Here is a 24,774-nt window from a genome sequence, read left to right as displayed (position 1 = left end):
AGAGCCCAATGTGGGGCTCACACTCACAAACCATGAGATCATGACCTGAGCTGAAGTCGGATACTCAACTGCTTGAGCCAGCCAGGCACCCAAGCCTTTCTTTTATTAACGTGATGCATCATGTTGTTTGATTTCCGTATATTGAATCGCACTTGCGACCCAGGAATAAGACCCTCTTGATCGTGGCGAATGATTTTTTTAATGTATTGTTGGATTTGGTTTGGTAGTATTTTATTGAGAATTTACACATCCATATCATCAGGGATATTGGCCTGTAGTTCTCCTTCTTAGTGGTGTCTTTATCTCGTTTTGGTATCAGGGTAATGCTGGCTTCATCCAATGAGTTTGGAAATTTTCCTTCCTTTTCTATTTTTTGGAATAGTTAAAAAAGAATATGTATTAATTCTTCTTTAAATGTTTAGTAGAATTTGCCTGCGAAGCAATCTGGTTCTGGACTTTTGCTCGTTGGGAGTTTTTTGATTACTGATTCAATTTTTTTGCTGGTTATTGGTCTGTTCACGTTTTCTATTCCTTCCTGTTTTGGTTTTGGTAATCTATGTGTTTCCAGGAATTCATCTGTTTCTTCTGGGTTGTCCAATTGTTGCCATACAGTTTTTCAATAATATTCTCTTATAATTGTTTGTGTTTCTGTGGTGTTGGTTGTTATTTCTCCTCTCTCATTTGTGATTTTATTTATTTGGGTCCTTTCTATTTTCTTTTTTATAAATCTAGCTAGAGGTTTATCAATTTTATTAATTTTTTCTAAGAAACAGTTCCTGGTTTCATTGATCTATTCTATTGTGGGTTTTGTTTTTTTAGTTTCTATATCATTTATTTCTGCTCTAAACTTTATGTTTTCCTTTCTTCTGCTGGCTTTAGGCTTTATTGGTTGTGCTTTTTCTACTCCTTTAAGTGTAAGGGTTTATCTCAGACTTTTCTTGCTTCTTGAGGTAGGCCTGCATTATTATATACTTCCCTCTCAGAGTACATTTTGGTGCATCTCAAAGGTTTTGGACCGTTGAGTTTTCATTTTCATTTGTTTCCATGTATGTTTTTATTTCTTCTTTGACTTACTGTTTGATCCATTCATTGTTTAGGAGCATGTTATTTAATCTCCATTTATTTGTGGTCTTTCCAGACTCTTTCTTGTGATTAACTTCTAGTTTCATAGTGTTGTGGTCAGAAAAGTTGCATAGTATGATGTCAATCTTTTTGTATTTGTTGAGGCATGTTTTGTGACCTAATATGTGATCTATTCTGGGGAATGTTCCATGTACACTTGAAAAGAATGTAAATTCTGCTGTTTTACGATGGAATGTTCTCAATATATCTGTTAAGTCTATCTGGTCTATTGAGTCATTCAAAGGCATTGTTCCCTTGTTGATTTTCTCTTTAGATGATCTGCCCGTTGATGTAAGTGTAGTGTTAAAGTTCCCTACTATTATTGTATTATTATCAATTAGTTCTTTTGTGTTTGTTATTGTTTTATTTATTTGGGTGCTTCCACATTGGTGCATACATATTTACAATTGTTATATCTTCTTGTTGGATTGTCCCCTTTATTATTATAAAATGCCCTTCTTTGGGGCACCTGGGTGGCTCAGTAAGTTAAGTGTCCGACTTTGGCTCAGGTCATAATCTCGTGGTTCATGAGTTCGAGCCCCGCGTTGGGCTCTGGGCTGACAGCTCAGAGCCTGGAGTCTGCTTCTGATTCTGTGTCTCCCTGTCTCTGCCCTTCCCCTGCTCACACTCTGTCTCTCCCTCTCTCTGTCTCTCAAAAATAAATAAATATTTAAATATATATATATAAAAATTTAAATGCCCTTCTTTGTCTCTTGTTACAGTCTTTGCTTTAAAGTCTAGTTTGTCCAATAGAAGTATTGCTACTCTGTTTCTCCATCTCCCTCACCTTTAACTTGCATGTGTCTTTAGGTCTGAAATGAGCCTCTTGTAGGCAGCATATACATAGGACTTGTTTTTTATCCATTCTGACATTCTGTGTCTTTTGATTGAAGGGTTTAGTTCATTTACATTCAAAGTAATTATGAGTACATACATATTTATTACCATTTTATTACTTGTTTCATGGTTGCTTCTGGAAATTTTCTCTGGTCCTTTCTTGTCTTTGTCTCTTTCATGCTTTGCTGATTTTATTTAGTCATATATTTGAATTTCTTTCTCTTTGTTGTTTGCATATTTATTAGTGGTTATAGATATATGATTACCATTAGGTTTGTATATAAACTCCTCTGCATCTAGCAGTCTGTATTAAGTTGATGGTCACTTAAATTTGAACCCATTCTTTTCTTCACTCCTCCTCATGTTTTAGGTATATGTTATTATATTTTATATCCTTTGTGTGTGGGGGTGAGTTCCTTGACTGATTTTTACAGAAATATTCACTTTTACTGCTTTTGGGTTTTCTGCCTTTATACTTTCGCTTTTAGTCTCTTCTTTCCACTCAAAGAGTCCCCTTTAATATTTCTTGCAAGGCTGGTTTAGTGGCCATGAACTCCTTTAGTTTTTGTTTGTCTAGGAAACTCTTTATCTCTCCTGTTCTGAATGATAGTCTTGCTGGATAGAATATTCTTGGCTGCATATTTTTCTCATTCAGAACTTTGAATATATCATGCCACTCCCTTGTGGCTTGGCAAGTGTCTGTTGAGAAATCTGCAGCTAGGTCTTTCCTTGTATATTAAGGACTTCTTTTTTTATGTATAATTTTAAAATGTTTATTTATTTATTTTGAGAGAGAAAGAGAGAGTGTGTGAACAACAGAGTGGCAAAGAGAGAGGAAGAAAGAGAATCCCAAGCAGGCTCCATGCTGTCAGGGCTCGACCTCATGAATCGTGATATCATGACCTGAGTTGTTATCAAGAGTCAGACACTTAACCTACTGAGCTACCCAGCCGCCCCAACGACTTCTTTTGTCTTGCTTCTTTTAAGACTTTTTCTTTATCACTGTATTTTGCAAATTTAAATACAATATGTCTCCATGTCGGCCTGCTTTTGTTGATTTTGATGGGATTTCTCTGTGCCTCCTGCATCTGGATGTCTCTTTCCTTCCTCAGATTAGGGAAGTTTTCAGCTATTATTTTTTCAGATAAATGTTCTGCCCCCTTTTCTCACTCTTCTTCTTCTGGGACTCCTATAGTATGAATGTTATTATGTTTGAGGAAGTCACTGAGTTCCCTAAGTCTATTCTAGTTTTGCAGAACTCTTTCTCTTTTTTGTTCAGCTTCATTACTTCCATTATTTTGTCTTCTAGGTCACTAATTTGTTCCTCTGCTTCTTCCAGCCTTTTGTTCATTGTATCAAGCCTGTTTCCAATCTCATTTATTACATTCTTCACTTCTAATTGATTTTTTTTGAAGCTTATTTATTTATTTTGAGAGAGAGAGTGTGGGTGGAGGAGCGGTGGAGAGAGAATCCCAAGCAGGCTCCACACAGTGCAGGGCCTGATGCGGGGTTCAAATCCACAAACCAAGAGATGATGACCTGAGCCAAAGTCAGTTGCTTAACTGACTAAGCTGCCCAGGTGTGCTGATTGATCCTCTTTTTAAAAAAATTTTTTTTTAACATTTATTTATTGTTGAGACAGAGAGAGACAGAGCATGAACGGGGGAGGGTCAGAGAGAGAGGGAGACACAGAATCTGAAACAGGCTCCAGGCTCTGAGCGTTCAGCACAGAGCCCGACGCGGGGCTCGAACTCACGGACCGTGAGATCATGACCTGAGCCGAAGTCGGACGCTTAACCGACTGAGCCACCCAGGCGCCCCGATCCTTTTTTAATTCTTTTAGCTCTGTGGTAAGGCTCTCACTGATGTCTTCTGTTCTTTTCTTAAGCCCAGTGACTATCCTTATGATCATTTCTTTAAATTCTCCATCAGGCATGTTACTTATAGGTATTTCATTTAGACCTCTGCCCATCTTGTTCTTTCATTTGGGATAAATTCTTCTGTCTTCCAACTTTGTCTGAGTCTCTGCCTTGTTCTATGTATTAGAAAAACCATTTATGTCTCCTGCTCCTGAAGTAAGGGCCTTATGAAGAAGAAGTCATGTAGTGTACAGGGCCTGGTGCTTCAGGGAGTGTCTCCAGTGTATGCTGTGTATGCTCTGCTGTTGTGTTTTGGCTGCTCTATCCTTCAGGCCGGTTGTCTGCAGAAACTATCCTCGCCTGCTGTGGGCACTGTTTGGTCAGTGGCCTGAATGTGGTGAATTTTAACCAAAGGTGCTCTGGTCTGCTTGTGAAATGATTCCTGTCACCACCTCCACTATAACGGAGGCTCTGCAAATGTCTCTGGCTGGAAGATGTGGTGTGGGCAGGGGTTTGTGCTGGTCTTCTGGGGGAAGGGCCCACTGCACTGGGACTGAGGCAAGTGAGACTGAGAAGGGCAGTTCCACTGGAGCACATGGGGTTGGGACTTGGTGTAAACAAGTTAGGCATCCTGTGTCAGTACTGCACTGCTTTCCACAGGTGGCTTGGCATTTATGCTGAGGGGTGGGGAGGGAAATGGTGCTGGCTGGCTCCTTTGTTCCCAGAGAGTTATTACCATGAACACTGCCTCTCAGGGACAAGTTCTGAGAAAAGCAGGTAATCTCCCCACTTTGTGCCCCAGGCCCTCTTCTGATCGCTTTTTCCATTACATCTGTCCCCAGGTTGTTTGCCTGCCTTCTCTCCAGAAGCAGGACCATGCCCTCTGGGATCTATCCCATCCAAGCCTGCTGACCTTTAAAACTCCTGGTCTTAAGCCCTGCTGATTGCAAGAACTTGCAAAACTCAGCCCTTCTCATTTTACAAGCTAATGGCTCTGGGGAAACATTCTCCTTGTGTGTTCCCCTGTGTGCTCCTCTGGCTCTCTCACCCTTGTCTGAGACCATGGCTCCCTCCGTTCCACAGTAACCAAGATGTGTTTCTCCCCTAAACCGCATCTCTGTACTTCCTACCTTCTTTGATGTGCCCTCTTCTCTCCCTTTAGTTGTGGAGTTTGTTCTGTCAGTCTTCAGGCCAATTTCTGGGGTATTTAGGATGATTTGATAGTTATCTAGTTGTGCTCATGGGACGAGGCGAGCTTAAGGTCCTCCTATTCTGTGGCCATCTTCCTCGGTTCCTTTCATAAATCCAGTATCTTAACAATCTAGAGTACCCCAGATCTTATTAGGTTGTTGAAGTTACCATGATCAGTCTGAAATACAAAGCCCTTTTCCAGCTTAAAATTATTCAGTGATTTCCCTTTTTTTTCAGATGTGCTTCAAATTCCTTATCCTTAATATGCAAGATACAACATGATTATGCTCCCATCTGTCTCTTCACCTTCTCCTCTATCACACCCTCAGGTTCTTTTCTTTTTGTGAACATTGAGACATCTCGGATGTTATGCTGCATCCATTGAGCTGCTATACCCTTCCAACACAATACTGAGTTTTCCAAAAACACTCCTTCATCTCATAAACTTCTACGTTTTACAAAAATGAATTTTTGTCTATAACATCCCCCAGAAAGCCTTCCCAGCTGGGACTTAACTTTCAAGTCATTTTCAAGATACCACTTAGAGCTTGGTTAAGAGGCTGGGGGGTGGGTTATAAGGGTCAAGAAAAGGACTAGAAACAGGAACTAAGAAGCCATTAAAACCTCTAGGAGTCCTGGGGCACCTGGGTGGCTCAGTCAGTTAAGCGTCCAACTTCGGCTCAGGTCATGATCTCACGGTTTGTGGGTTCGAGCCCTGTGTTGGGCTCTGTGTGGACAGCGTGAAGCCTGCTTGGGATTTTCTCTCTCTCCCTCTCTCTGTCTCTGCCCCTCCCTGAGTCATGCTTTCTCTCTCTTTCAAAATAAATAAATAAACTTAAGAAAAAAACCCTCTAGGAGTCCTGGCATCTTTTCACTTTTCATGGTTTATTTATCCCATTTCCTCTCTGCCAATTACTCCTTCCATGCTTTTAGCTACCTTGAAACATGAAAGATAATCTCTAAGACTCAGTTTCTCAGCTGTAAAATGGGTAAGAATACTAGTTAACTCACAGAAATGCTGCAAAATTTAAAGAAAATGATGCTTGTAAAGGGCTTAGTTCATCCATCAGCATGCAATAGACACTGGTTGTTATCTTATTAGACAAATCAAAATGGATCATTAGAAAACTAAGGTTCTGGATACATTCTACTCACTTCCAAAGACATTGTAAGAATTCAACACTGAATTAAGTAATACACAAAAGTAAAATGAGCAATGTATTTTATCATATACTTTGGCAACAAAATATAAAACTAAATGAATCTATTTTGGAGTCAGAGTGATATTTCCATTTTCAAAAGCAAAGACAGGGGTGCCTGGGTGGCTCAGTCAGTTGAGTGTCTGACTTCGGCTCAGGTCATGATCTTGTAAACTGTGAGTTCGAACCCCATGTCGGGCTCTGTGCTGACAGCTCAGAGTCTGGAGCCTGGAGCCTGCTTTGGATTCTGTGTCTCCTCCTCTCTCTCTGCCCCTCCCCTGCTCGTGCTCTTTCTCTCTGTGTGTCAAAAATAAACATTTTTAAAAAATGTTTATTTATTTTTGACGCAGAAAGACAGCACAGAGCCCCACGCAGGGCTCGAACTCATGAACCGTGAGATCATGACCTGAGCCGAAGTTGGACGCTTCACCGACTGAGCCACCCAGTCACCCCAAAAATAAATAAACATTTTTTAAAAAAAATTTAAAAAAAGAAAGCAAGGACAAATGGGTTCTGGAACCCAGGGAGGAATGTTCTTGATGGAATTGCTCAGCAAAACTCTCAAACAGATATCAGAGAGATAGTTTGGGGTACACAAATGGAAGGCATGGCCACTGTGTTGGAATGAGATCACCAACAAACAAGTCAACTTTTGTTTCTTTGTTAATAGTGTTCATGAAACTGGTAACTGAGGGATTTTGCAGGCCTGGTGAATTTAAATTCAACAGGGTACTTGACAAGTCATTTAGTTATGTATTTGCAGAAAAAAATTTTGGATTAGTAGCGATTTGAACAGTTTTGCCCAAAGGATAACGAAGTGATACCAGTCAGGTGTGTCCAGGAGAGAACTCCAGGGCTCTGTACTTAGCCTGGCTTTATTCATTTAACCCCTACAACAACCCTGTGAAGTAGATAGTATTTTTACAATGAGTAATAGAAGCACAGCAAGGTAAGAAATTTGTGCAAAGCCTCACAACTAGTAAATCAGAAAACCTTCCTGGAGGAAGATTCTATCAGCCAACACCATGCGATCTTGGGTAAATTACTCAACTGCTATGGAAATCAACTTCTTCCTTGGTGAAATGTGGATAGTAATGCTTACTACAGGTTAGGATGATGAGGTTGCTTTTATCTATTCATTAAACAAATACCAATCATTGTGCAAGATGTTGGGGATACACTATGGGGGGGGTGGAGACAGACATCCAAGGAGGAGGAAGGGAGACATATAATACCAAGTAAACAAGCAAATAAATATCAATTGCAAATTGTATTAGTACAATGAGGCAAAGGTACAGGTGTTGTGAGAAAGAAAACCAGGTAGAAAATGATTTAAATTATAAGAGTTTAGGAATCATGCTTTAGTTGGCAAAGTGTCATAGGAAAGAGAGGGATTTTAAGCTAAACCTTTAAGAATGGGGAGGATTTGGATCATTACGGGAGGAGAGGCAGCCATTCTTAGGCAAGAGGGAGAGGTTCAGGGATGCCTGGGTGTCTCAATCAGTTAAGCCCCCAACTCTTGGTTTCGGCTCAGATCATGATCTCGCAGTTTGTGGGTTCAAGCCCTGCATCGGGCTCTGTGCTGACAGTGCAGAGACTGCTTGGGATTCTCTCTCTCCTTCTCTGTCTGCCCCTCCCCTGCTTGTGTTTTATCTCTCTTTCTCTCTCTCTCTCTCAAAGTAAATAAATAAACATGAAAAAAAAATTTTAAGAGGGAGAGGTTCAAACAAAACAAGATGAATTTAATATTTATTCTGTCCCCCACTAGTACAGCTAATGAGTAGATATTCGTGTTTACCCACTTTAAGTTAAAATATAAGCATCATGTACCTTTAAAAATTATTAAATAAACCTATAAGGAAATTTCACTAAGAAGATAAGCTTGTGTTATTACAGGGCAATTACAGGTTTTGTAGATTAAAAATGAGGACAATACGTACAACAAAACCGAGAGGGAGATTAAGTAAAATGGATATTGAAAATTGAGTGAGAATTGGACAAGAAGGAGCTCTAAACTTAACTTCTTTGAAATTTAATACACTTTGCCCTAGGTAAGATTTATGGCCTGCATGCTTGTGGTTTTGCATTCTTAATAAACTACACCTAAGGCAGAGCATAAAGATAGCAAAGAGGATGAATTTAAGCAAAGTTTTTGGACAAGGAAGCCCTTTAAGGTGTAGGACACATGAGATATTAATGCCTAGATATGGGGCAGAGGTGTTGGGATCTTAGTGCACGTTCTAGTGATAGCAATAAAACCATGTCATGATTTGAGTGGATGGCATTACCATGAGTCAGTAATAGAAAGCCATTTTCTGCACCTTTTTTTCCCCCCTTTGAAAGCCATCGGTCACAAACTGTATAGGGATGCATGAAAATGCACAGATGGAAGTCGTTTTTTTGTTTATTCTCAAACTGGGTAGATCCATAGTAAAATGGCATATCCATTCTCTGCTTTCAAAAGTGTAGAAGGGGCTAAAGACCCAGGTAATAGATCAAAGGAGGGTCACTTTGGCCAGGAGAACAAACTCCATTAAAAAACTGTTTCTAGGGGCGCTTGGGTGGCTCAATCGGTTAGGCATCCAACTTTGGCTCAGGTCACGATCTCGCGGTTGGTGAGTTCCAGCCCCACGTAGGGCTCTGTGCTGACAGCTCAGAGCCTGGAGCCTGCTTTGGACTCTGTCTCAGTCTCTCCCCTGTTCTCTCTCTCTCTCTCTCTCTCTCAAAAATAAATAAACATTGAAAACAAAAACTGTTTCTATTGGGGCAACTGGGTGTCTCATTTGGTTAAGCATCCAACTCTTGGTTTCGGCTCAGGTCATGATCTCACGGTTTGTGGGTTGGAGCCTGCTTGGGGCTCTGTGCTGACACGATTCAGAGCCTGCTTGAGATTCTCTCTCTCCCTCTGTCTCTGTGCCCCTCACCTGCTCTCTATCCCTCTCTCTTTCAAAATAAATACATAAACATTTTTAAAAACCTGTTTTTATTTTTCCTGAGAATGAGGTGAGCTAATGGGTCACCTTAATACTGCTTTAAATATACAAAGCACTGGGGCACCTGGGTGGCTCAGTCGGTTGAGCGTCTGACTTCAGCTCAGGTCATGATCCCACAGTTTGTGAGTTCAGGTCCCATGTCGGGCTCTGTGCTGACAGTTCAGAGCCTGGAGCCCGCTTCAGATTCTGTGTCTCCCCCTCTCTCTGTCCTCCCCTGCTCATGCTCTATCTCTCTCTATCTCTCAAAAATATACATTAAAAAAATATATATATATATGTATATATATATATACACAAAGCACAGGTTGACAAGAATAAAGCTTAGTTTTCCTTTTCATTGAAAGACGAACCAAACGGAAGACTTCAGCCCAGTTAAGATGGAAGGAAAGAAGGAACCTTTGACAATAATGGTCTTCTAATAAACACCTGACTGGATTACTTGATGATCTTGGAAATCTTCTATTACACCAGTGCTAGGCTGGGGATCAGAAGACCTTTAAGCTTAGTTATTAACGAATTCCATGACCTTGGGCAAGTTACTTAGCCTCTCTGGGCCTAATTTCTTCCAAATTTCTTTAAAATGACAGCCTTTGGACTACCAAAGGACACTTTGGATTCTTAGCTGGATTTTCGTCTTTCTGAGCCGATCCCTACCTCATGCCAAGGAAATGAGCTAGATTTCCCTGCTAAGGCTATTCCATGATTTGTAGTAATGCTTTCCTCTTAAAGCACCAATTCCTTCACATTTTCTCATCATTTCAACCATCCTCTGAGACAGAAAAATGCACAATGTCTTGTTTCTAACCTTTCTTATCAAACATATATTTACACTGAAAGGTCAAACTTCTATGTTGTTTGCACTTCGACGCTTTGCCGAGAGTACTATCTGCTCTCTTGGAACACTTTACAACCGCCCTTTACATTCATTCAGTACCAGGGATGAGGTGCGGGCTCAGCTCGCAGAGTCTTGCGTTTCTTTTATGGCCCGAGACACAGAGAACGTAATGAGAATCTTTTCTTCTTCTTCTTTTTTAAGTTTATTTATTTTTGACAGAGAGAGAGAGAAGAAGCATGAGCAGGGGAGGGGCATAGAGAGAGGGGGACAGAGGATCCAAAGAGGGCTCTTTGCTGACAGCAGAGGGCCCGACATGGGGCTCGAACTCAGGGACTGTGAGATCATGACCTGAGCTGAAGTCGGATGCTTAATCGACTGAGCCACCCAGGCACCTGACAATCTTTTCTTTTAAGCCTCTTTGGGCTGGTACCTTTGGGGTGTTTCCTTGCAAGGCTGCAGATCTACTCATACAGATACTGATTAATGTCAACTGACATTTCTCACACGGGTTTCATGCTGGTAATACACACAACACAACACCGCTTCTAAAGAGAACGTCACAAAAATGTGCTATATTCTATGATGGAGGCACACACATAGGCCCACAAGGGCCCTGAAGAAGACGTTCAGGCCAACCCAGGGTTTTAGGGAAGGCTTCCTGGAGGACAGGACCCTTGAAATGTGTCCCAAAGAATGACTACGACAGCATTCCCAGCTAGGGTAGCTAGATACAATATGGGACCCACGGTTACATCTGAATTTCACATAATAAACAATTTTTAGCATCTTTTTTGGTATAAGCATGTCCCAAATATTGTGTTGGACCCGATTACACCAAAAAAAGTCGTCACTGTTCACCTGAAATTCAAATGTAAGTGGGCGTCCTGCATTTTGATTTGTTAATTCCGACGACTCTAGTTTCGGCCTCTATCTGCTTTTTATGCCCCTGACATACTAAAGTACTCATCTGTCCCCAGGGCACGTTCTGGGGAGCCTCACCCCTTCCTCCTATAGCTTCTTCCCAGAACAGCCATTGCTTACTAGTGCACCCCGCCCACATTAAGTTAATTACTCTCCCCCTTGTGCTAAACCATCCCTTTAACATTAATTTCTGCATAAAGACTAATCATACTGTATGGCAATTATTTATGTAGTGTCTCCCTTACTATTAGAACATAAGCTTCTGGAAGGGCATCTGGGTGGTTCAGTCAGTTAAGCGTCCAAGTCCTGATTTTGTCTCAGGTCATGATCTCACGGTTTCATGAGTTTGAGCCCCATATAGGGCTCTGTGCGCAGACTGCACAGAGCCTGCTTGGGATTCTCTGTCTCCCTCTCTCTCTGTCCCTCCCCTGCTCACGCTCTCTCTGTCTGTCTCCCAAAATACATAAATAAACGTAAAAAAAAAAAGAACAGAAGCATCTGGAAAATGATGCCTTATTCATCTTGGTATGTTCAAAGTACCTGGAAGCATATAGATCTCTGTGAACATTTGTTGCCTAAATGAATATACGGATATATATATATATATAGGAGTGAATGGGTCCATGTAGCTCCGATTTCCCGCACTAATCAGAGGACAAATAGGAATGACACTTTGAACAGGACTGTTTATATATTTTTTTCTATTTTCCTTTGCAAGTTGAGTATATTGGATGTTTATCACGTAGTGGACACCTTTCTCCCTTTTGACTACCCAGGATCTAAACTCCTTGCGTTTGGGGAATCTGCCATTGAATTCACACAATGACATGGTGAAGGACAATCTACGGGCAGCTGCGTGACTGTGATAGTCTTGAAGGCTGTTTGCCAAGTATCTCCAGTTCTTTCCTTTGGGGTACATGGTACAATTTCATTTCCCGATGGCCCTGGGGTTGAGTGCAGCCATAAGACCTGTTATGGCTAATGAATTGGCCCGGAAGTAGTCATTGCTAGCTCAGGGCTGAGAATTTAATTGAGACCCTCTGGAGTCCCCTTTTCTTTCTGGCAAGGCAAGGTTTGAGATGGTGGCTGCCTTATCAGTTTGGGGCCCCAAGCGACTACGTTGAGCAGAGGCACTCTGTCAAGCCAAGATGGACCTGTGGATAGAGCAAGAAATAAGCCTTTATTGGTTTACGTTGCTGGAACAACCCAGCCAGGCTTGTAACTTGGGTTTCTGTTTATTTCTTAGCCTGGTTCTTTAGTAATCCCACTGATTCTGTGAGCCAATCTCTATCTCTCCAACAACTTCTTTCCTTCTTAACATAGAATTGAGGGGCACCTGTGTGGCTCGGTTGCTTGAGCATCTGACTTCAGCTTGGGTCATGATCGCACAGCTCGTGGGTTCGAGCCCTACATTGGGCTCTGTGCTGACGGCTCGGAGCCTGGAGCCTGCTAAGTATTTTGTGTCTCCCTCTCTTTCTGCCTCTCCCCTGCTCTCGCTCTTGCGCTCTCTCTCTCTCTCTCTCAAATAAATAAACATTTAAAAAAATTGTTTTAAAGATAGAATTGATTTTAGTTGTTTAGTACCAAGAATATCAAGTGGTCCATTAGAAATACACTGACAACTATACCAGAAGCTGCTCGTTGCAGTGTCCCAGCTTTAGTTTGTAAGAAGAGAGTCCTTTTGGCCTAAGAGCTGTTTTCAAATTATTGTGGACAAGAAGTAGAATATCCAGGGGTGCCTGGGTGGCTCAGTTGGTTGAGCCTCTGACTGTTGATTTGGCTCAAGTCATGATCTCGAGGTTCGTGAGATCAAGCCCCCGAGTTGAGCTCTGCGATAACAGCACAGAGCCTTCTTGGGATTCTCTCGCTCCCTCTCTCCATCCCTCCTCCGCTTGCATTGTCTCTCTCTCTCTCTCTCTCTCTCTCTCAAAATAAAAAAAAAAAAAAAAATAAAAAAACAAAAAAAAAGAAAAAGAACATCCCGGAGGAAAGAACATCACTAGAAATCTTAACATTCTATGGCTTGGGAGCTGTGCCTCCTCTTGAAGATAGCTGCCACTTTACCTTTTGAAACCCATTCTTCTGAGTTTGGTGTGAAGGTCAAACAAGAAATGCCACGTGAAAATGTCCTGTAATTTTAGCAGGGCCTTGCGAACGTGGCAGTTCGTACCTGTCCCAGGCTGGGACGGAGCGAGTCCAAGTCTCGGAGAATTTAAGGAGTCCCACGGCAGTAACGCTTGAGATTGAATTACTAAGTGATTATGCAAAGAACAGATCACTGCAGCCATTGTGTAAATGCCAAGAGGAGATTAGGGACCTTGGGAAGGGATGGGCCCTAAGACATCAGCTGTAGTTTCAGCTGGGCTTAGGTGCCTGAGGTGTTAGAACACCTGCCCTCCCACCCAAGCTGTCGCTAGAATGAGACCAGAATGGCTAATGGGAAGGGCGTCGCATCCAACGAGAACTTCACCTGAAAACTTGTTTCTTACGATGCAGCAACTGCTTCTGGATTCTTCTTCTACTGGACAAACGCATTGTAGCAGACCCTTCAGGTGCATTGCCTCACCTCCTCCCAGCACACCTTTATGCCCCGGCCGTTGGAGTGGCAACCAGTTCTGCACAAGTATAAACTCACAGCACCTCATTTCAACGGCAGCTTGAACGTCTCACTTTCTGTCCCCGGAGTTCCTGTGACACCACTGTAGGAAACTCCTGCAGAAACCCTCTTAGCACTCATAGATGCACAAGCTACAAGTGTGGGAGAAGTAGCCCGTGGGCAACCTTGGCCAGTGGAGGATGTGAGTCAGTGGACAAATGCCCTCTTCTTCTGGACCACTGGCAGACAACTGTGAGGCTCATTCCGTACAGTTCCCCAGAAGGTTCCAGTGAGACTGAAGCCCAGGTGCCCATGTTGTGTCCCTCCTTCCTTATTTCCCTTTTCCCAACCCACAATACCATTCTCTGGAGTCACTACCCCCAGATGAGCTGTCTGCGCGATAGCTGTCCCAGGGTGTGCTTTCCATGGCAACCCAGGCTAAGGAGAGCCCCATATTTATGCAAAGCCTAGACGGGACATCGCTGCTCTCCAGGCTCACCTGTCCTAGCCTCTCCCCTGCTCGTTCCCAGAACTCCTATCTAAAACTCCCATATTCCACACTGGCCTTCCCTGTTTCTCTCTTTCTCTGTTTCTTTCTCGTTCTCTTTCGTGCACCCTCACACACACGCACGGCAGCTGCTGGCACTCTTTTATTAAGATCTGCTATTTTTTTTGTCTCTGAGACTCAGAATACTCAGAGTTGGCCATTCCACAGACTGATAGAAGTTCCTTAATTATAACAGTAATAATAAATTGGTTGCCTGGTGGGAGGCTGTTAAATTTTAATTGTACCAAGTAAAGGTATTCTAGCGACTATCTATTGTTGACATTATTTCATAAAAGAAAGGACATGAGGGGCGCCTGGGTGGCTCAGTCGGTGAAGCGTCCGACTTCGGCTCAGGTCATGATCTCACAGCTCATGAGTTCAAGGCCCCGCATCGGGCTCTGTGCTGACAGTTCAGTGCCTGGAGCCTGCTTCCGATTCTGTCTCCCTCTCTCTCTGCCCCTCCCCTGCTTGAGCGCACATGCTCACTCTCGCTCTCTCTCTCAATAATAAACACTAAAAAAGTTAAAAAAAAGGACATGATAACACCCCAAAAAGCCAGAAGGATATAATCTCCCATTAGGTGATGGTCTCCAAATTAGCATAATCTTAGTTTCCTGAACATTTCACTGCTGTGTTCTTAGCTTTCCCGTTTTGGGGAGGGTAGATAATACATGGTGAGCACAGGCATTATCTGTTACCTCTGGGCTCCCACATGCCCTCTGCTGCTCCCTTCTCAAACTCTTTGCACCCCCTTTTTCTTTGATCTCTGTGTCCCCTCCCCCCATCTCTCTCGGTATTGCCAGCCAGCTCTGTTCCCTGTGCTACGCGTCATTCTTCAGTTGTGTGATGTCCCGGAAAGTCCCAACCCTGGTAGGCACAGTGTCCTTATACTGTCACATGTCCTTACCTGTGTGTTTTTACCAAAGGGGTGACTGGGGTGTTAAGTGATCTTGTAAATAACCAAAGGGTAGAGCTAGAACCTGTGGAATTTGGACTCTGCTGCCCTGCCCCTCTGACATTGACAGCCTCTGCCCAAGCCCCACCCTGGGGCCACCCTGGGGCATGGCCATTCCTGTTAGAAATTGTTAATAATTCTGTCATGGGGCGTGGGACTGTTCTCTTGAAACTTATCCGTAGCTTGGCGTTCTGTCGGTTTTGAACACTCTTCCTCTGGTTAGCCTGTTTTAAATTACTTTTCTACAATTTGCACTCTTTTCTTTTCTGCTCTTTGGCTTTCTAAGATTTGCGCTTTTAAAAACTCTTCCCTTGGATTATCTCTAAAATTTATATGATCTTTTATGTCTTCAATCACCTTTATATGTTTTTATGTTTTCCCTTTTTCCTTCCGCTGCACTAACAAACCCTTTTGATTTCAACTCCTTACATGTTTACCATCTTGTTTGGTTTGACATAATAGTTTAATATGATAAATATCCTCTTTAATTCTAAGTCGTTGACCGTTACCCTTCCCTGTCTGTCATTTCTACCATCCATCGTAACCTGCTGTTATGGTTTTTCAGGAAGAAACAGCTATTTTATTTTATTATTTTCTTCACATCCAGATCCCAAGCCGAGCAAAGTTCTTTTTTATTCTTCCTTTCAAGAAGGTGGCTTGTGTCCAATGAGCCTTCTTATTGACTCATTCTTTTTAGTGTTTGGGCTTCATTCAGGGGTCTCAGTTCTGACATCTCATGCAGCGTGAGTCCAAAGCACTGCCTCCTGTCCTGTGCTGCCTTTAAAGGTCACTTCCTGGGGTTAGGAAAGTCATCAAAGACCCCAGCGTAGCTGTAGTTATACAGAATCACTTGTATTTCCATCTGCCTCTTAAGTTTTGGTCCCTCGTGATTTTTATCACTTTCTTATTAACTTGGCTATACATTGAAAACAAGGTTCGTTATGTCTCGCTATACATTTTACTGAGATGACATTCACAAAGCATGAAATGAACCATTTTGAAATGTACAATCCAATGACATTTAGCACATTCACCATGTTGTCCAACCAGCACCTCTGTCTACTTCCAAAACATTTTCATCACCCCAAGAGGGAAACTTTTACCCAATGAGCAGTTAATTCCCCATTTCTCCCTCCCCCGAGCCCCTGGCAACTATCGTTCTGCTTTATGTCTTTATAGATTTACCTATTCTGGATATTTCATATAAATTGTATCGTACAGTATGTAAACTTTTGTGTCTGGCTTCTTTTATTTATTTCTTTATTTTTAAGTGTTTATTTTTGAGAGAGAGGGAGAGGGAGGGATCAAGCACAAGCGAGGGAGGGGCAGAGAGAGAGGGGGATAGGGAATCTGAAGCAGGCTCTGGGTCAACAGCAGAGAGTTCGATGAGGGCTCGAACTCAGGAACTGTAAGATCATGACCTGAGCTAAAGTCGGACACCTAACCGGTTGAGCCACCCAGGTGCCTCCAGCTTCTTTTATTTAATACAACGTGATGTTTGTTATGTTTTATGTAGAGTTTTTAGCTATTTTGTATTAGGAGAATTTTCTATGTTTCTGGAAATAGAAGTCCTATATTTGATTATTATTTAATGTTATTATTAACTCATGTACCATGAGTGGGAAATTAAAATTGAAAATTCCTTTTTTTTGAGAGAGAGAACTGGAGAGACAGAGCACACAAGTGGGGGAGAGGCAGAGAGACAGGGAGAGAGAGAATCCCAAGCAGGCTCTGCATTGCCAACTCACATCCAGATGTGGGGCTTGAACCCACAAACCACGAGATCACGAGCTGAAGTCAAAAGCTGGGCGCTTAACCAACTGAGCCACCCAGGTGCCTCAAAAATTCCTTTTAACTGATATTTATCTTTCAAAGCTTCAAAACTTTCACTCAATGCTTTACATTAAAAAAAAAAAAACAGCAAGGAGAAGAGTTTTTCCTAATATTTGATCAATAATTCCCTAAAACAGTGAACATTCAAAATATAAATTCATTTTATCTTATTTTGAACCCCATATTAAACTTTAGTTAATAAATTATCAGAAAGATTTTTTTTTTCTAATTTCACCATAGGAAAAAATAATTTCTTGAATCAGGAAAAATACACTGATTTAAAAATACACTTGCTTTTCTTTGCCATAGGAATCAATTCTTGGGAGATGCCAGATTTTCAAGGGTCTCTCTCCTTTTCTTTTATCTCTGGCAATTTTTCTTCTGCCCCAAATTGTGGATGTAAAAGCATTTATTAAAGGTAATCATCTCTGTGATTAACCAATAATGACTTGCTTTTTATTGTCAGGTCCGTCTATTTCAATGAGCGAACCTGACTGAGGCTGGCCCAGGATCACTGAAGTCAGGACCTTTGAAGTGAACATATGTGATCTCAACGGATATAGTTCATCATTTTCCTTTTCATCATCTAGTACTCACGTCTGGCAGCACTTTTATTCATCTTAGAGACAAGCTTCTCAAATGCATAGGCTTTATTTGCACAAATTGTCCCTTATTTGTCTCATTTGGAGAGGAAAAGAATTACATTAGAGGCTTCTTAGACATCCAGTTCAACTGGTACAGTGGGCTTTCATCTAGACTAACGGTTCTCAACAGGGGGGTAATTTTTCTCTCCCAGGGGATACTTGACCATGTCTGGAGACATTTTTGTTTGTCCCAAACAAATGGGGAAGGGGGCAGTCATGAAACTTCTCAGCCTTCACAAGTGTGCAAGCCAATTCCTAACTAACAGAACCAGTAGGATGGAGAGATGATAGAGATAGAGATAGAGATAGAGACAGAGATAGAGATAGAGAGATATATAATGAAGAATTGTCTCGCACACTTGCGAAGGCTGAGAAGTTCCACGATCTGCCATCTGCAAGCTGGAGACCCAGGAAAGCCAGTGGTGTAATTCAGTCCAACTCCAAAAGCCTGAGAACCAGAGGAGCCAATGGTTCCCATTTTAGTCTGAGGGCCAGAGAAGATGAGAGGAGATGTCCCAAGTCAAGCAGGCAGTCAGGAAGCAAGAGGGGCAAATTCTTCTTTCCTCCATCTTTTGTTCTATGTCAGCCCCCAGTGGATTGGATGATGCCCACCCACGTTGGGGAGGGCAGCCTGCTTTAGTAAATCCACCAATTCAAATGCGAATCTCATCGGGAAAGACTCTCACAGATATACTCAGAGATGCTTAATCTGGGCATTCTATGGCCAGTCAAGCTGACGCACAAAATTGACCATCACACCAGGAATACCGCTAAGCATCCTACAATGCACAAAACAGCCCCCATAACGAAGAGTTTTTCTGTCCAAAATGTCAACTGTGCAGAAATTGAGAAACTCTGATCTAGCCTGAAGCAATTCTAGAGTTCAAATCTTGTTCCTTCTTGGGCTCAGATGCTTTTAAATGACTTTTTAAAGTGCATTCAAAGTCTGCCAGGCCAGAGAATATGCTCTTAACACTTCATACCAAAATGTTAAAAATCTAAGATTTAGTCTCTCAACTTTTCGTTTTTCCAGCTCGAGAGACTTCACACCTACATTCTAGTTGAACATTGCTCAAAATACAGTCCTTGGGTCACCAATGGGTGACAGGGTTCCCCTGGAGAATCGTAGGCAGACCTCCCAATGTGTTTCCAGAAGCATCGCATGCCATTCTGTAGACTTTAATTTTGTTTCCCTAGTTCTTTTTCTACTGGAAAGTGCAGCGAGTAGAGTCGGCAGCTGTGGGATCTCTTGCTCTGCCGAAGTCATTCTCGGTCACAAAAAAGTTTGAGAACCACCGCTATTGAAACTCTTCTTTGTAACAGCTTCAAGACCCACCTCAAGTTCCCCTCGAACTGATTAACGTATTCATTTATTCATTCCTTACACACATTGAGACTCTACTAAACATCACCACCACCATGCTAAGGGCTGAGGACATAGGAAGACCGTCCCCCCAAAGACGGAGTTCCTTGAGTAGCTCATTGTTGGAGGAATTCTGATCTCTGTTAACCCTGCCCTTTCCCTGCACTCCACAATTTAATACGTGCTCGTAGATGACTGTGTTACTCTCAAATTGACCTCTTTGTGTTGATTTCTCCTCCTGAACCAGGGCATAGTATCTTTCCTGGCTAGGGTTGCCAGATAAAGTGTGGGGCATCTAGTTAAATTTGAATTGCAGATAAATAATGAATGATTTTTTTTTGTATGAGTATGTTGCAAATGTTGCAGGGGACACATTTATATGAAAAGAGACAATTCATTGACCTTCAAATGCTAATTGGGCATCCTGTATTTTTTATGTGCTAAATCTGATGGCCCTGTTTCAGGCAAGGGTTCTCTAATATTTTCCCTACATCTCCAAGGACATATGAGAGAGGTCTGGACGCACAGCTGGTCCTCAAATAAGCACTCATACAAGCAGGTGTCTCATTACTTTGAGGTAGACAGAAAGTTAAAATATTCTTCCTCGCAAGGTAGGGACAGTGAGTGATTTCTTCTAGCACCCTTGGCATTGTTAAATCAGTTGTGATCTGAAGGCAGGGCAGGCTTCCAGGAAATGGTGGGGTTTAAAATATAGCTTCTAAATACCAAATCAGGACAGGAGAGAATCCAGGACCCAGGGAAATTTTTTCCCCCGGGGGAGGAGACGGTGGGTGAGTCTGTCTTTTAGTCCTGAACGTTCACACAGGGCATTGGTATATTGACAATGCCAGGAAATAACTTTAACTTGTCTCCAGTCTCAATTACTGAGATAACTAACCATGGAAATTTCCATAACCATGGAAATTTAACCCTCAATAGTATTGCTTTTTCATCTAGCATCTTGCTATCAGTGAACATTATGCTGTTTCTCTACAGTAGACATTGTGGGTGAATGTACTTTGAGCTGCTCCTGAAAGCATAAACAGCTATTGCTAAATGGCATTCATTCTTTCTGATCCCAGTGGGTCAGAGTTTCCGTTTGCAACACCAACAGCAAGTATTGCCTTTCTGGAGCCCGAAAATGCCCTGCTATCTGGAATTTGTCAGTAAATGTTACATGCCCAGTCAAATATTATACGAACAGGGACTCCAGTCACATAAAATGCCATGACAACTGGAAAACACGTGAGCTTTTTCATGTGTTTTTTGTTTTGTTTTGTTTTGTTTTGTTTTGTTTTTTTAATAACCAGGAGTCCTGCGTTCTAATCTCGGCTGTCAAAAATCGCTGTTGGGGCACCTGGGTGGCTCGCTTGGTTGAGCGTCTGACTTCGGCTCAGGTCATGGTCTCATGGTTCGTGAGTATGAGCCCTGCGTCGGACTTTCTGCAGTCAGCACAGAGCACACTTCGGATCCTCTGTCCCATTCTCTCTCTGTCCCTCTGTTGCTTGTGCTCTCTCAAAAATAAATATTAAAAAAAAAATGTGTGCTGTTGGTTGCAGAAGGAAGGGGTTTCCTATGCAGGCATAGTATGTATTTGAATTATTATATCCAATATTATTTTATTTCAGAGACCTGCTCAGGTTTTCTACCTTTTAGAATACATTTCAGGTTTTTGCAGCATCTGGCCCACTTTTTACTTCACTTCTTTTTATAACTGTCCCTAGTTGAAACCTTTAATGAGTCCCAACATCCATAGTGAAAAACAAATTTTGTTCTTTTTTTTTTTTACATTTATTTACTTTTTTGAGAGAGAGAAAGAGAGAGAGACAGAGTACAAGTGGGGGAAGGCAGAGAGAGGGAGACACAGAATCCAAAGCAGGCTCCAGACTCTGAGCTGTCCACACAGAGCCCAATGCGAGGCTCGAACCCACAAACCGTGAGATCATGACCTGAGCTGAAGTCGGACGCTTAACCTACTGAGCCACCCAGGCGCCCCACAACAAATTTTGTTCTTAAACACCTTCATTTGAATCATGTCTATAAACTGGATTTCTATTGAAGAAAAGACCTCAAATCAACTCAAGCCCCAGCTATTAGCATCATTTTGTACCGTGTAACTGTCCTCATCGGGAATGTGACCTGAGTGGCAGCCATTTGTCAGGGGGTCCCTCTTGTCATCTGATTCCTAGAATCACCAGACTCTTGATTGCAATCATCATCTGGAGTGTACATGACACAAATATCTACTTATAAGAAAACATGGAGAGATGATTTCACCCCGGACTACATAAAGGTAACCAAAGGATCGATTCTGTGTCGGTGATCTCACACTACGAAATTAGAATCATCCGTGTAAGAATAATTAATTAAAAGTAATACTGTTCAACAACCCATAATTAGTATCCAGTGGGGCCGCAATCATAATTTCTAATTTCCTCTTCCCCAAAGAATCTGTGAAAACCTTCACGCCGGCATTCTTGGGCAATGTCCGTTCTGGTCGTCTCTTCTTCCTGAGCCAAACGGTTGCCTGTTTGCGCTTCCTCCATGTGTCCCATACAGCCTGCGTCACACCATCTGTTGTGGTATGTCAGGCCTTATGATAAAGTGATTAGGAGCCCATATTACCATTTGGAGAGATAGTCTTAGTCGCGGCACTAGTCACTGCAAAAAAATCACTTTGAGGACAGTTGGTTTAGCACTTACTTTGCAAATAAGGTTTGGTTTTTGTTGACATGCTTTGCCACGTGTCTATAGGTGTGACCTCTATCTTCCTGAAGTCTTGGAGCTTGGGGTCTCTGCCTGACTCCCTATGTCTGTCTCCCTTGGCCTCTGCCCTGCCCGTGCTGTGGAAATCAGGCCACAGGGGACAGAGCCCCACTCCGGTTCTATGGGCGGGAAGATTTCTCTTCCATCTCAACCTTGTGTCTATAAGCCAGCTTGGCACATGCCCACAGCTGTTGGCCTGTTAAGGCAAGTCATGAACACCCACCTGTCGCCTGGCTTGTTCCCTCCAACTCTACTCAGGCCAGTTCCTGACCGGCACCCTGGCCCTGGAACACGTCTTTCCTTTGGCATCTTAAATCAGCCTCTGTACTTTGACTCGGATCTCCAGCTTCTAGCCCAAGGTCCAGTGAAGGGCTTTGGCTTCGATTGAAGCTGGGTGCCCCCTAACTCTTGGGCTGCTTGAGGATGTGGCTCCCCTCTAAACAAGTCCTTGAGGCCAAAAGCGAGGTCTTGGCCCATTGAAAAGTCACCTATTGCCTCCTCGTTGTCCCCAAGGAGGGGATCTGGACACTCAGATTAGGATCCAAGCTGATGATGGATACCTCACTGGGTAGAATCAGAGGTCCTAGAACACTTAACAATTGTTAAACTGTTAAAATTCCAATTTAACATTGTTCAAGAACTGTCCTGGCTGCAGTGACTGACCCTTTCATCATTCGATCCCTCAGTGTATGTTTTTCAAAAGATTAACAAAGAAGTTGGGGGAAAAAACACGGTAGGCTCTAAATCTCATTTTGAAACAAATTTTCCAGCCCCGGTCAAACCTCCAGTGTTCAAAACCAGTGAAATGCACAACATAGATAATATCTGGTGAACTCTGTTCTGCACAGCCTGTCTCTTTATTGAAACCTTTTGTGGCATCACAAAAGACTCGCTGAAATATCCATTCATGAAAAGCTGGACGGCAAGAAAGAAGTAATAAGGACCTTTTATTACCTTGGCAGTCTTCTAATAAAAAATGACAGGAAAGTAAGTTCCTTTTAATTGACGAAGCACGGATATCATGAAGTTGGAAAGGCAAAGAAACACTGCTTGGGGCAAACGGCATTTCTGTGCGCTTCTTAGGTAGAAGTGTTGAACGCGGCTCCCCAGCAACATGAGTTAGGTTTGCTGTAATTGTCCATTTTCATGCTTGTTTTTTGGAAGATTCTTGTTTATAAGGGCGTATGTCCAGTGATGAGTACACGACACAGAGTTGGTGCTCAATAAATCATTCTTGGATGGATGAATGAAAGAGGACGCATGATCCCTTTCTGCAGGAATCTGTTACCTACTTGGGAAAAGAAGACACACCCAAGGTTAGATGGTGCTTCCTATCGTTTTATTCATTGTTGATTTTTCCCCGTTCCATTCTTATTATGCACTATTAGTTTTTGCGGTACGTGTAATAAGTCTTAAAGGCGGTCAAAGACGTTCTTTGTTCACTGGACTGTGTCCAGTCCTCCCAATGCTCCAGCCTCGTACTCTGCCTGGTGTGCTCATCCTCAATAGTTGATTAACCCCGGTTCATCCTTCAAGTCCCAGCGAAAAAGTCATTTCCTCCTGGAGGTCCTCCTCGATTGCCTGGGCTAAGTTCTCTCGCCCTGCTACGTGTCCCGGAGCAACATTCAGAATTACGCTTGTGATTACCCCTCCTAGATGTCTTCTCTGATGCAGTGTGAACCCCGAGAGGGCAGAGGGCAGGGGCAGCTCTGTTCTTGTCCATCAATTCCCCAGGGCTCAGCATAGCATTTATGGAAGACGTATAACGACCAGACAGCTTCTCATTAGGACCACCTTGAGACAGGTCAGGGGCTCTGGAGTGTGGAGCTGGTTCTGGAACTGTTGGGAGAGTAGAGGCCTGGAGGAGAGGAGAATGTGCCCAAGGCCTGTGGACCAGCAGCACTAGCATCACCTGTTGCTTATTAGAAATGCAGCTTCTCAGGCCCCACCCCAGACCTGGGTGCTTTATACTTACATTCAAGTTTGAGAAGCACTGCTCTTAGAGGCTTTGTGCAGAGAGAGAAGAGGAACCGTGGGAGGTGTCCCCTGTAGGAGACGGACCCTGAGCAGGCCTGAACGACCCCTTGCATGCAGGGATAAGGTGACCTCAGAGATCCTCTGAAGGCTCCTGAGTTCTCAAGCCGGTTTTGACCTCATGGAGCACAAGGTTCACTGACTACCTTCGCCTGGGGAAAATGCTGTTTGCCGGTAAGTTTTCTCCAAAGACGCCACGGTTCCTCTCCCGGCCTTGTTGCCAGGTGGACATCGAGAAAGGATAAGTTGGTCAGCCTGCCTTGAACTCAAAGCTTCAGATGCCCCGGGGCCTCCTGCTGACTCCGTATTTTTGGACCCACGCCAAAGAGATCCCAGGCAGACCCTACAAGTATCCCCTCCACCCATCTCACCCCACCCCACTGGACATGGGATTCACTGGCAAGATAGGTGAGGGGCCAGAGTGTCCACAGCTAAGAAGCCCGAAGCTTTAGGGCCCTGTGGACAGAGGCAGACAGGTAAGGCTTAGCGATGAGGAGGCCAGCCCGGGCTCTCTTCGGGATGGGGCAGTAGGGACCTAGGTTCAGGCCCAGGGGCTGTTTAATTAATTAATTAATTAATTATATTTTCATTTATTTATCTTCGGGGGAGCACAAGTGGGGGAAGGGCAGCGAGAGGGGGACAGAGGATCTGAGGCGGGCCCTGTGCGGACAGCCGATGAGGTGGAGGCTTGTTTCAAACAATTCGCTAGGCCTGGAGCCTGCCCCCACCAAACCTGCAGCTCCCCTGCCCTGAACCGAAGCCCTTGACACAATTAGTTCTTGAAAAGCCATCCCACATTGCTTCTTTTGACTTTGGGAAAGGTGGCTAAACACCTGTAATATTGTTGAACCCCCCCCCCCCCCCCATGTTTGGCAAAGCCAAGGTCCCTAGACCCACATCCCAGGGCCACAAATAACTCCGCTTGCTGCTTTAGCCTCCCGGAGCTAATTGCGGGCATAAGGGCAGAGGGAGTGGGGGAGGGGGAGAGGTGGGTATTTGGAAGGAGGACGAGAGGGGCGGAGAATGCCTCCCCAGTACATGCCAAGATAGTGGCAATACCGGGTGGTGGAGCAAAGTGA

This window comes from Panthera uncia, chromosome X (assembly GCF_023721935.1).
Source record: "Panthera uncia isolate 11264 chromosome X, Puncia_PCG_1.0, whole genome shotgun sequence".
Taxonomy (NCBI): Eukaryota; Metazoa; Chordata; class Mammalia; order Carnivora; family Felidae; genus Panthera; species Panthera uncia.
This window is presented reverse-complemented; position numbering follows the sequence as displayed.